Source organism: Eleutherodactylus coqui, chromosome 10 (genome assembly GCF_035609145.1).
Source record: "Eleutherodactylus coqui strain aEleCoq1 chromosome 10, aEleCoq1.hap1, whole genome shotgun sequence".
Lineage (NCBI taxonomy): Eukaryota > Metazoa > Chordata > Amphibia > Anura > Eleutherodactylidae > Eleutherodactylus > Eleutherodactylus coqui.
In genome coordinates this window covers 66,919,588-66,931,585 of record NC_089846.1, presented here as the reverse complement: position 1 = coordinate 66,931,585, position 11,998 = coordinate 66,919,588, and the positions used below count along the sequence as shown (strand labels likewise).

At 45.5% G+C, this 11,998-nt stretch overlaps 1 protein-coding gene across 1 annotated transcript in view; it reads left to right on the top strand.

The window, feature by feature from the left end:
- Positions 1 to 6,187: 6,187 nt before the first annotated feature.
- COQ8B (coenzyme Q8B) overlaps positions 6,188 to 11,998 on the top strand; it is a 68,762-nt gene continuing 62,951 nt past the window's right edge. Inside the window, exons 1-2 of the mRNA XM_066581222.1 lie at positions 6,188 to 6,228; positions 8,239 to 8,327. The gene's annotated coding sequence lies outside the window, so the exon portion shown is untranslated. The remainder of the gene's footprint in view (positions 6,229 to 8,238; positions 8,328 to 11,998) is intronic.

Below are 11,998 nucleotides of genomic sequence, written 5' to 3'. Positions count from 1 at the left end.
ATCGCGATGCTCGAGGGTTCGTTTCGAGTAACGAACCCCATTGAAGTCAATGGGCGACCCCAGCATTTTTGTATATCGCCGATGCTCGCTAAGGTTTTCATTTGTGAAAATCGGGGGAATTCAAGAAAGTGATGGGAACGACACAGCAACGGATAGGGCAGGCGAGGGGCTACATGTTGGGCTGCATCTCATGTTCACAGGTCCCACTATTAAGCCACAATAGCGGCAAGAGTGCCCCCCCCCCCCCCCCCGCGCACTGTCAGCATAAAGATCGTTCTCCTGTTGGGGGGTCGTCTTATACGCCCCATCGCCTTATACGCCGGTATATACGGTATATTTTTTTTTATCTTTACACATTTCTGGATGAATTGCAGGGAAGGGCTTCTATATTTAAGCCCTTCCCGACAATTCATCCAGCGCACGCCGGCAGCCCATTGCTTTCAGCGGAACCTGCTGTATTGCCAGCTCCATTGAATTCATTGGGCTAACATCGTTCTTCTCTGCCACAGCTGTTACTGCTGTGGCAGAGGAGAACAATCTTTATGCTGACAGTGCGGGGGGGGGGGCACTCTTGCCGCTATTGTGGCTTAATAGTGGGACCAGGGAACTTGAGATGCAGCCCAACATGTAGCCCCTCGCCTGCCCTATCCGCTGTTACAGCTGTGGCAGAGAAGAATGATTTGTCTTCTATATGTTTTCAATGGGGTCGGCGCTGCTGCCGCCGGCCCCATTGACCGCATATAGAGAAGAGAACAGGAATCGCAGATCGCAGATAGGTGCGATCTGCGATTTCTATGGCCTAAGAAGGACCGTTGGGGTTCTTGAAGCCTAAAATACTCCTAACGCTCTCCCTATAGCAGCTCCGGCATCAACAGCACTTTCCCTGAACTATGTCAGAATGCATCTGTGGCGAGCCGCGGGCGGGCAGATTTTAATACTCGGGTGACACCTGATCTCGCCAGCCACTCACTGCAGGGGGGTGGTATAGGGCTTGAACGTCGCAGGGGGAAGTTGTAATGCCTTCCCTGTCTTTCTATTGGCCAGAAAAGCGCGCTAACGTCTCAGAGATGAAAGTGAAAGTAACTCGAACATCGCGTGGTACTCGTCTCGAGTAACGAGCATCTCGAACACCCTAATACTCGAACGAGTATCAAGCTCGGACGAGTACGCTCGCTCATCTCTAGTGCCTACTTATTTGAGGTGGTTTGATGAGGTCATGAAAATGGTGGTGAAGCTAGAACAGATGGGTGCCTCTACCAGGAGGGTGGGCATCAGATATAGTGTGGAACGACCATAAAAAGCCTGGTATACGGAGCAACCTTCCAATGAAGATACTTCTCACAACTGAATAAAGATTGAATTTTACGTACATAATCGTTCTAAAGCCGTATTTACAGGGGCAAATACAATAGTGGTCCGAAAAACTCGAATGCATATCTCACTTGCAATTCTGCAATTTTTTTAGGCAAGTGCAATGCATTTTGCTAGAAGAACGCAACACATCGCATCGCTGGACATGCAATTTATACATGCATTTATCACACATGTGAAAATCTCATGTTGTATTAATAGTAGAAAATAGAAAAATCACATTGCATGGCATGCAAGTACAATGCAAGTTCTTTAGTTTCCATAGAAAATAATAGGTGAAGTACAGGACATGCTGCGATTTTCCAATCTTGAAATCTTGCCCATAAAAATTAACCCATTTAAAATACTGGATTCTTTTCTCGCAACGCACAGGGATTTCGTGTGAAAATCGCCCGTGTAAATACACCCTGAGTGTATATCCCAGCTTGACTGAGGAAGAGGCATCTTGCCTCGAAACATGTTTCTTTGTTGGTGCTTTATATAATAAAGTTATCAGTCTTCATTCACTTGTCAAGAGTATCTTCATTGGACGGTTGCGCCCCGTACCAAGCTTTTTATAGTTGTTCCATGCAATATAGGATGGAAGGGATTGAAGCCTATGGCTGGAGGGAGTATGCAGATATAACATCACCTCTGGTGTTGGGCGTCACTATAGAAAGATGCAACTCCTTGGGGTGAAAGCGGACTCAATAATGCTGTCTCTTAAAGAGAAAACAGCGCAGTTTACTGTTGGGGACTCCTCTCAAGAGCAGGAACGCATACTGGTTCTGTTTGAAGTTCAACTTTTCTTGTTGACCATTCATTAAAGTTGGCGTTGGAAATGCAAGAAGTGGTCGAGTGACCTGAGAATCGTGTGGCTGCAGTGCACCCCGAGTCGCCTACTATTTCATCCAGTAACTGTCATCCTCTGATCCATCATACTGCAGGTATGCTATAGCTCCCCCTGCTCCACTCCCTGCAGCGAAAGATCAGTGCCACAACACTGTGGCCCTCATGTGCATACGTAGTTCCATAGAGAATAGTAGCTAATAGGATGGGGTCCCGAGTGAAGAACCCTGCTGTATGACATCCATATACTCAAATAGGGCATATGAACATTGTATTCTTTGAGCAACTCTTTAAATGGATTATTCCATTTGGACAACCCCAGTCCACAAGCCTTGTTACGGCATAGAGATATCACAGGGAAATTACCTGCTTGGAATAGTCTGCTATAGAGAGCTGCTGCAAAGAGCAGCTCTCACTCTGGAGGACTCAGCATGATCATGTATGTTTTACACAGTTACACATGCATTTGAATAGGTAGTGTGTGATACCATACTTCTCCTGTAGTGGCCGCTGTAAGGGAACTAGATAGCTGCGACAAGCTACTTCTGACAATCATATCTGATCAGTTAATTTTGACCCATTGAACATTCCTTTACGCCCCTTATTTAAATGACCATATATACGGAGCTATTTAGCTGCGTCCAAAAACAGGGGGGAAAACACGGCCATCTGAAACATTGGATTCCAGTGTATTCAATCAGATGGGCGATTTGTAACCGTGTAAAAAAAATCGTGCCAGAAAAAATAGCACATTGGTAGTCGCCAATTTTATACGCTGCGTCCAAAGATAGGTCTTGCCCAACGTTTGGCCAAGATACGCTGGAAGCTCCCATAAACTCCTACAGGAGCTGAAAAAAAGGAGGAGGAGGGAGTTTAGCTGCATCCAACGCTGGAAAAAGACAGGGGCCTCTATTTAAGCATTAGTAGTCATTCCGAGGATTTTTGCCGATCGAGAGATTTCTGAGCTACAGCGTATTTTTTTTGCCGATACACAGAAGCTGCCCATGTGAGCAGCAGAAAATACGCAGCTAAAGATTGGGATTTCATTGCGGCTATTCTTCATTCATAAAACAATATAGGTCAGAAGCGGCGCTCCAAAGGTGTATGGAAAAAAGTGGAAAAAGGACTGGTGTAAGGGGGGACTCACCGCAACTGAACCGGTCCTGCGAACTAGGAACCGGTCAGTTTGTTGGTCCACGTGAGCCTCTTGTACCAAGGTGTGGTAAGATAAGAATCAACGATCCTAGGACATCCCGGAGGGAGAGCAGCTGAAAGGCGACTCCAAACAATGCGTTTAAAGGGGTTGTCTCGCGCCGAAACGGTATTTTTTTTCGGCGCAGGACAACCCCAAAGGATGTGTTAAAAAAAAAAATTTTATTACTTACCCGAATCCCCGCTCTGCGACGTCTTCCTTCTTCCTTCACCAAGATGGCCGCCGGGATCTTCACCCACGATGCACCGCGGGTCTTCTCCCATGGTGCACCGTGGGCTCTGTGCGGTCCATTGCCGATTCCAGCCTCCTGATTGGCTGGAATCGGCACACGTGACGGGGCGGAGCTACGAGGACCAGCTCTCCGGCACGAGCGGCCCCATTCACCAGGAAGAAGACTGCACAGCGCAGCGCAAGACATCAGAATTAGACGGATCCATGGCGACGGGGACGCTAGCAACGGAGCAGGTAAGTGAATAACTTCTGTATGGCTCATATTTAATGCACGATGTACATTACAAAGTGCATTAATATGGCCATACAGAAGTGTATAACCCCACTTGCTGCCGCGAGACAACCCCTTTAAGGAGGAAAGAATATGCAATCAGGATAAAGGAAAAAACACACACTTTAGCGCTCCGTTGAACTGTGTCAATACATGTAAGGCTTACTTGTTAGGGGGTGCCTGGACTCCTGGCACCCCTCACATCCAGAAAAGCAGAAAATCCAGTTGAGAAAAGCGTATTCCTGTAAAAAGGATCAGACGCAATTGTTCCACCACTGAGACCTTTGAGAAGCAAGCCAAACTACTATGTGATAGATTCAGAGATAAAAAAAATCCAATAACTCTCATCCACAATTCTTATATGAAAGCTAAAGGTGAGGAACGTGTCTTGAGAAAGAACAAAACAAAATTGGAACCAGAAAATAAGGGAGTATTACGCTTCATTACAAAATATAATAATAAACACAAAGAACTCAAACAAATTATAGTAAAACATTGGAATATACTCAAAGCCGACCCCTACTTACTGTCAGATCTCCCATCAAAACCAAACCTGACGTACCGCAAAAATAAAACTTTTGGCAATATCCTAGCACCTTCTTGCCCTCGGATGACTAACTCCAAACCAATTACAAATACATTTCTTCAAATTTCAGGATCCTATAAATGTGGAAAGACCGGCTGTAAATGTTGCAATAACATCTGTAACAAAAGAAAGTCGGTCGATTTAGGACCAACCAACCCACCCCACCAAATAAAACAACTTTTAACATGTAATACTGAGAACCTTATATATTTAATTGAATGCCCCTGCTCATTACGTTACATAGGGCGCACTTCAAACACATTACGTTGCAGGTTAAACCAACACCGTTACAATATTAAAAGACAATACTTACTGCACAGTGTCTCCAAACATTTTTCATTACATCACAATGCAGATCCTACAGGACTATCAATTACTCCACTTGAACAAATTACAGCAGGTGAACATTCCAGATTAAAAGAGATGTTTTATATATATAAATTCAACACACTACATCCCACAGGTTTAAATGAAACTCTAGAGAAAATTTATTAAGAAAAGTTTTTTAATTCTGTCATTTTATGTATAATGATTTTTTATAATATTTATAATAATAGGAAATTCTATAGGGATGTTTATCTATTGGCTATTTTATGCATTTTATCAATGTATTACTAGATCTTCCCAGTAAGATTTGTTAGTTTTTAATATTGCAATGTAGTATATTGTTTATGTAATATGTCTGTATTCATTAACAATGAGTGGTTCTTGATTGTTATATTAGTTATATTTAATATTGGATATATCCTATGTATATGTTATACCCTAGACATATCTATCCCCCTCATGCAATCATCGTGCAGTTATAATAATTAACATAGTTTGTTTCCCAATCCCTTTCCCTTCCCCGTGTGACCTAGATCGCGCGGTCATGTGATGTTATGTTTTCTAATTTTGATGCGGTTACGCACCCGGGTAATTCTGCAAGCGCTTGTCCCATCTGGGCTACCATCAGGTGATCACATAACATAACGCGGGCCAGTTCGACTCAGTATACGCCCTCCTCCTCCTTTCTCTTCCCATGTGATCCTGGCCGTGCGGTCATGTGACGCCACGCCCCTACGTTTGGACGTGATCACGCTCCATGCGGCACCTTGTGATGATACTAACGTCACTGGGAGGGAATTCCCATTAGTGACGCTACACCACCACGCCCCCCATTTGAAACCAGGGATACCAAATGCTCATTCCCACGTCATTAGGAACGCCCTCTCCCTATGGCGTTGTGACACTCTGCCCTTGCCCTGGTTTACCATACGATCACATAGACGTCACTAAACGGCGCCGCGCTACCACGCGGACGCCGTTCAGTACAGTTCCATCCATCAACATAGACCTGCTGCTGCATCATACGATGTGTTATATAATACCAAGGGGATGACATTAACATTATAGGGATAAGACATTCTAAGAGCTTTTATGTCTTTCAATACACCAATAATCGAAAGATCACGCCCACCTAGGGGAGTGACAGAGTAGACCGTCCCCTTCCTCCCCCCATCCCCCCCCTTCCCTTGTCTTTCCCATTTGTATGTTCACTATTAATAGAGGCAGTTTGCAACTTGTTTCTTATGCTTGAAAAAGGCTTGGTATAAGCCGAAACGCGTCGCAACACTACAAATTTGTTTTATATACAATAAATTGATCTACAGGAATACGCTTTTCTCAACTGGATTTTCTGCTTTTCTGGATGTGAGGGGTGCCAGGAGTCCAGGCACCCCCTAACAAGTAAGCCTTACATGTATTGACACAGTTCAACGGAGCGCTAAAGTGTGTGTTTTTTCCTTTATCCTGATTGCATATTCTTCATTCATGTGATTTTACACAACACATACGGCCGTGTGAAAGAGCCTTTAGGCTGGGTTCACACGGGGCGGATTTTCTGCGGAAATCTCGTGGCTTGGCCGCCCTGAAAAGCTGCAAGATTTCTGCGGGAGAGCCGCAGCTTCAAAACCTGCAGCATTTTGCCGTGGGTTTGGGAGCGGTTCAGCTGCCAGCATTCCTTTGTGGCTTTCTCTCCTCATAGAGAGGATTGAGGCAGCACCAAGAAAAAAAAAAGAATTGACATGCTGCGGCTGTCAATTCTGCACCGCATCGCCAGTACCGCATGGCTTTGCTGCGATGGATTGGCCGCCCCGTGTGGATGAGATTTTTGCAAAATCTCATTGACATTGCTGGCTAATCCCGGGATTAGGAGCCGCAGGCAGATTTGCCATACATAATTTCCACGGCAAATCCGTCCCGTGTGAACCCACCCTTAAAGTGTGTTGACACATAGCAGATTTGCTGCAGATTTTCCACAGCCGATAATCTGCACTAATTAGCGTGGATTTTGGTGCAGATGTCACCCCCTTATTTGAAGAGGTGAATGCACACTGAAAATATACAGCATAAATGGACGTGTTGTGGATTTTGTGCAGAATTCTTCCGCACCATGTGGACGAGATTTCTAAAATCTTGTCTTGCAGCTTGCACTGTGGATTGTATATGCAGAAATTCTGCTGGGACAAAGTGCAGCATATGTGCTCCGTGTAAAGATACCATTAGGGTACGTTCAGACAGTGGAATTCGCAACAAAACTTCTGCTGCGAATTCCTCTTCTATAAACAGCGTAAAAATCCACATCTCTGTGCCATGGTTTTTGGTGTGGATTTAGCCCTGTCAATGGGCTAAAACCACTCACAGAATTCCAACGCAGAAACTAAAAAAAGTGATGTCACTGTTTTTCAGTTTCTGCGTCAGAATTCCGCATGCAGATTTTGTCCATTGAGAGGGCTAAATCTACACCAAAAACTAGAGCAGACTGCCATAGATTTTGACGTCGCTTTTAGAGGCAGAATGAACGTGGAAAATTCTGTGGTGTATCCCGCCGTCTGAACGCCCCCTTGGGGTGTGCTCACAGGTCGCAGATTTGCGACGGATTGAGTCGCATATTTTGGTGCTGATCTGCAGCAAATTTCACCTTTTCAATTCAATTTAAATGCGTGAATTCTGCTGCAGATGTGAACCAAAATCCGCAGCAAATCAGCAACGTGTGAATGCACTCTTCAATGTCCTGGAACAAAATTCCATCCTGGGATAGGGGGTATGTTACACGTCAGTGTTCTCTGCTGTTGTCCCTTCAATCCGCAGAATCAGGGTTTTCGTTTTTGGCCACCCAAGGTGGCCAGTGCAATTTTCTGACTACCTAGTACACACTGAACGTGGCCAATCAGAGAGCAGGTATGGGGTGTTGGTAATTTAACACTACCAATACATTTTGAGGATTAGGTAGATTGAAGACTGCATAGGCCATTTTGGACAACCCAGAATCGGCGGATTAGCGGTACAGAAGACCGACAGCAGGTAAGACAGACTGCCCCTGTCTAAAAATCTAAATATGCTTTCAATTATCCTTGGAAATATTTTCCTTTATTTATATGGAACTGATCTTAAGGAGATATCTTCTCCACTCAGATCTACAGCTAAATTTTGAATTTTGTTTCTTGTTAACTGAGAGTAGTGCAATGTGGGAGTTCAGCTGCAAAAACTTGCAGAACCAGGTGCATGTGCACATAGCCTGAGCATTGCAGAACTTCCCGTTTGACGTATCTGTGTAATTAGCTCTATGACTGTCTACAATGATCACTATGGTTGATTATTGCTCTTTGTAAGCAGAATAGCTCCATGTAATTCAGGCTTTACAAATATCTGATCCTCATAAATAAAGGAATCTAAAAAGTTTATGTTCTCATTTAGAGTTGTGCGCCACGTCATCCTGACCCCCCTAGTTCATCATTACAACGGCTGAACTGAAGGAACTACTCTGACAACAAAAAGCATAGGAGGTGAATATGGCCTATTTTATTACATTCCCAGTCCATTATAGATATAATGTTTTAGTCCTGGAAAACCTTTTTAAGGAGCTGCATAGGTGAAATGCGTAAGCCTATGCAGATTATTCGCTGCAGAGACAATGCTCCATATGGACCTACCCTAAGGCCTCATGACTGCAAAATCTTGCAGCGGAATCAGACCCGATGCCCAGACAGTGACCACCCCCCCCCCCACCCCCCCCGTAGACCCATACTCACCTGTCCGGATCTGCCGCAAGTGTCTCGGCTGACGTGCAGTGCAGGGCATGACATGCCGGCGATGAAACAGATCCGCAGCGGGACAGACTGCTTCTGTTTCCTGTAATGAAAGCCGTCCATGCAATTTTTTTTTTCCGCACAAAATTAAAGCATGCTGCGATACTTCCCTGTTAGTGGGGGGGGGGGGGGGGGGATCGCAGTTGATTTCCGCTCGTGGGAGTGGAAGGATCTTTTAACATGGCATGCTATGGACGGACATTGCTGCAGAATTCATGGCAAGCTTCTGGCTGCGGATTCTGCAGCCATAATCTGCCCGTGGGCATTGGGCTGAAGGCTGGGGTCACACGGGCTATATTTTCGGTGGAAATCTCGTGGTTTTGCCACAGCAAAATACCGCCGGGAAAGTGCTGCTTCAAAACCCAGGACACTTAGCTTTGCTGCATGCTTTTCTGTTGCAGACGGTTCTTCCATAGAGGAGAGCGCGGCCACAGCAGAAAAAAGAAAGAATGGACATGCTGCGCCTGGGAATCCGCGCCGCAGCGCCAGCTTCTGCCGGCTTTGCCTTAATGGATTCGCTGCCCCGTGTGGAGGAGATTTTTCACAAATCTCATCCACATGGCTGCCTCATCCCGACATTAGTGGCTGCAGCGAAAGTCCGCAGGGAAATTCCACGGCAAATCCACCTCGTGCGAACCCAGGCTAAGGCTAACTCCACACCGGCTAGCACAATATGGAGCTGAGAATCCCGCCCCCATATTGTGCTCCCTCCATGTGAATTTGAGGCATTTTCATGTCAAAATAGCTTTGCATCACTTTGGGGATATAGCACTCCTGCTGACAGGAGGAGGATCGCAGAGTTTCTCTCTTTGTTTTCTAATGGGAGAATTCGCATCGCACCTATCACGTGGCACGATCTGTCGCCGGTCCGATTAAAAACAGCGAGTGCTGCGATGCGAGCACACGCAGTAAGATAGAACATCCCACGATTTGTTTCCTGTATCGCGGTGCCATGCAGGAAAACATCACTCATGTGTATAACCCCATTCAAAAGAGTGGGGTTCATATTTGTACGTATCGCAATGCACAAATCATGTGTGATTTTCTCGCCTGAGTGAAAGCAACCTCAGGACCCCTACACAACGGCGTATTTGTACATGTATTTGTACATGTATTTGCACACACAAAATTTGCTTGCGCAATACACAGAAAATAGAATCCTTTGATTTCAATGTGTTGGTTTACTGGCACGCATTTTGCGTGTGCAGAAAAAAAAGCAACATGCTCCATTTTCCTGTGCATTTGTCCAGAACGACCTGCCACTCATCAAAGAATTTGACCATTTCAATGGCTGGGAGTATCGGTGCATATTTTTTTTGCACGTGCAATAGCATATGACTTGCGGACGCAAAGAGTACAGTAAAAGACTCAAGCATGCAAATATGCAACAATCATCCCGTAGAAACGCACTCTAATAAGCTTACACTTGTGTGAAGGGGCCCCCGATGCTCTGGAGGACCCGGCGTATCCATGTATTATCCAAACAGATTGATTTAATTGAGAACTATGTAATGCTTCATCTCTCCCGTGGTGGCGCTACTCAGCAGCTAAACATTTGCAGCAGGTCTCCCAACAGATTACAGCAGATCACTTGGGTCATCGCAGCAGGATACTCTGTGATCAGTTTATTGTCGGGGGAACTCTCACAAAGAAAGGGACTCTCCAAGCAGACATCCCCTTTAAGTGTCCTTTTTTTTGACCATATGAAGGGTTGTCTGCTATCACAGTGAACGTCGCCCGGCCATGTATCCCACAGTCATGTCGTTCCATCCAGTATGATATCCTGACATTACCACTTGGAAGATCTCTATTTCCTCTGGGCTAAACAATACTCACATAATTGTACTCAATGTCTTGTGCGCCTGACAATCAAACCTCCTGTTCTCAATATCTCTTCTTCCTGCAAATTGTGAGAATTTGCCAATGAAGTTATAATTTCCAGTCCCGAGCCAGCTGGAGAGGAAACTGCAGTCTTATTTATTGGCTATATTTGGGCTTTACATGAACCAGACCCGAAAATGTGAACGTGATAGACCAGAGACTTCAGATGATCCCCCTCCCTGTCATCGGCAGCCTTTGTATCATCTCCTTATTTGACAAACTCTTATAATGACCTTCATTGAATACACACAGATCTTGGTGTGGTATGTTAAGATTAGGGGCTTATTCACATGGCCAGGTAAGCAGAAATCAGGCGCAAGAAAATTTCACAGATCCGCTATTATTGAATGGCTGAGAAATCGCATCAGAATAGTTCATGCTGCAAAGAGCCTTATTGACTATAGGTTCATGTGTGAATAAGAGCCTAGGCTCGGTGCGCACTAGCCGGAACCGCGAGAGACTCGCACACAACTCCCATCAGACAAGACGTAGACATAGGCTGTCCGGTACAGACGCACACAGCACATTAATGAGCACCGGCATCTAATACTTCTCATCTGTGAAACAGACAGGAATAGGACATGCCATGGGTCCGTGTAAGAACCTACCGGTGTACAGCCTTGTAATGGGTCAGTGTGCGGTCCGTGGAATTACACAGACAGCCCTAAAATACTCTAGTGTGCACCTAGCCAAAGGCCCAATGTCCACAGGCGGGTTTAATTTGCAGGGCACCCGCATGGAAGATCTGTAAATCAAGCCGCCCATAGGGAAACATGGGCGTCCGCAAATGGATTAAAATATGGGGATTTGATTTGCGGACCTTTTGGTCTGGAAAACAATTCACAGCATGCTTCATTTCAGTGCGAATCCCACACGGACGGCCGTCCGATGCGCGGCCCATCTGTAATTTAATTGCGCATCGGACGGCCATCGGAACACCCAAAAATAGGACATGCCCAGCATGAAGAATGGGGTTTATATTCGTGTGAGATTTATATGTCTCGCAAAGCACAAATCTCGCATGATTTTCTCGGCCATGTGAAAGCGGCCTCAGGGAGCTTTCACACAGGCTATAAGAGGGTGTGTGTGAGATTTGTGTGCCCTGCAACATACAAATCTCGCTCAATTTTTACGCCCGTGTGAAGGCAGCCTCAGGCCTCATGTCCACAGGCGTTTTTCCACCGCGTATTACACTTGCAATGCACGGCGGCGTGATACGTGGTTAATGGAGTCAATAAAAGTCAATAGTAGTCCACAGCACGCTCGGTTTTTCAGTGTACCACGCGGCGTGAGCCCTATACATTTGTATAGGCAGCATATGCAATGTGGTCTATACACAATGTATTGCTATTTGTTGCAACCCCGCTATGAGACAGAGCGGAAAATTCTGCTGCAAATTTTACGTGGAAACTTGGCCAGATGTCGCGCTTGCCAACATGTGTTTTACACGCGGGTGTGAGGTGTTTTTCATTAAAAAAGCGCCTTGC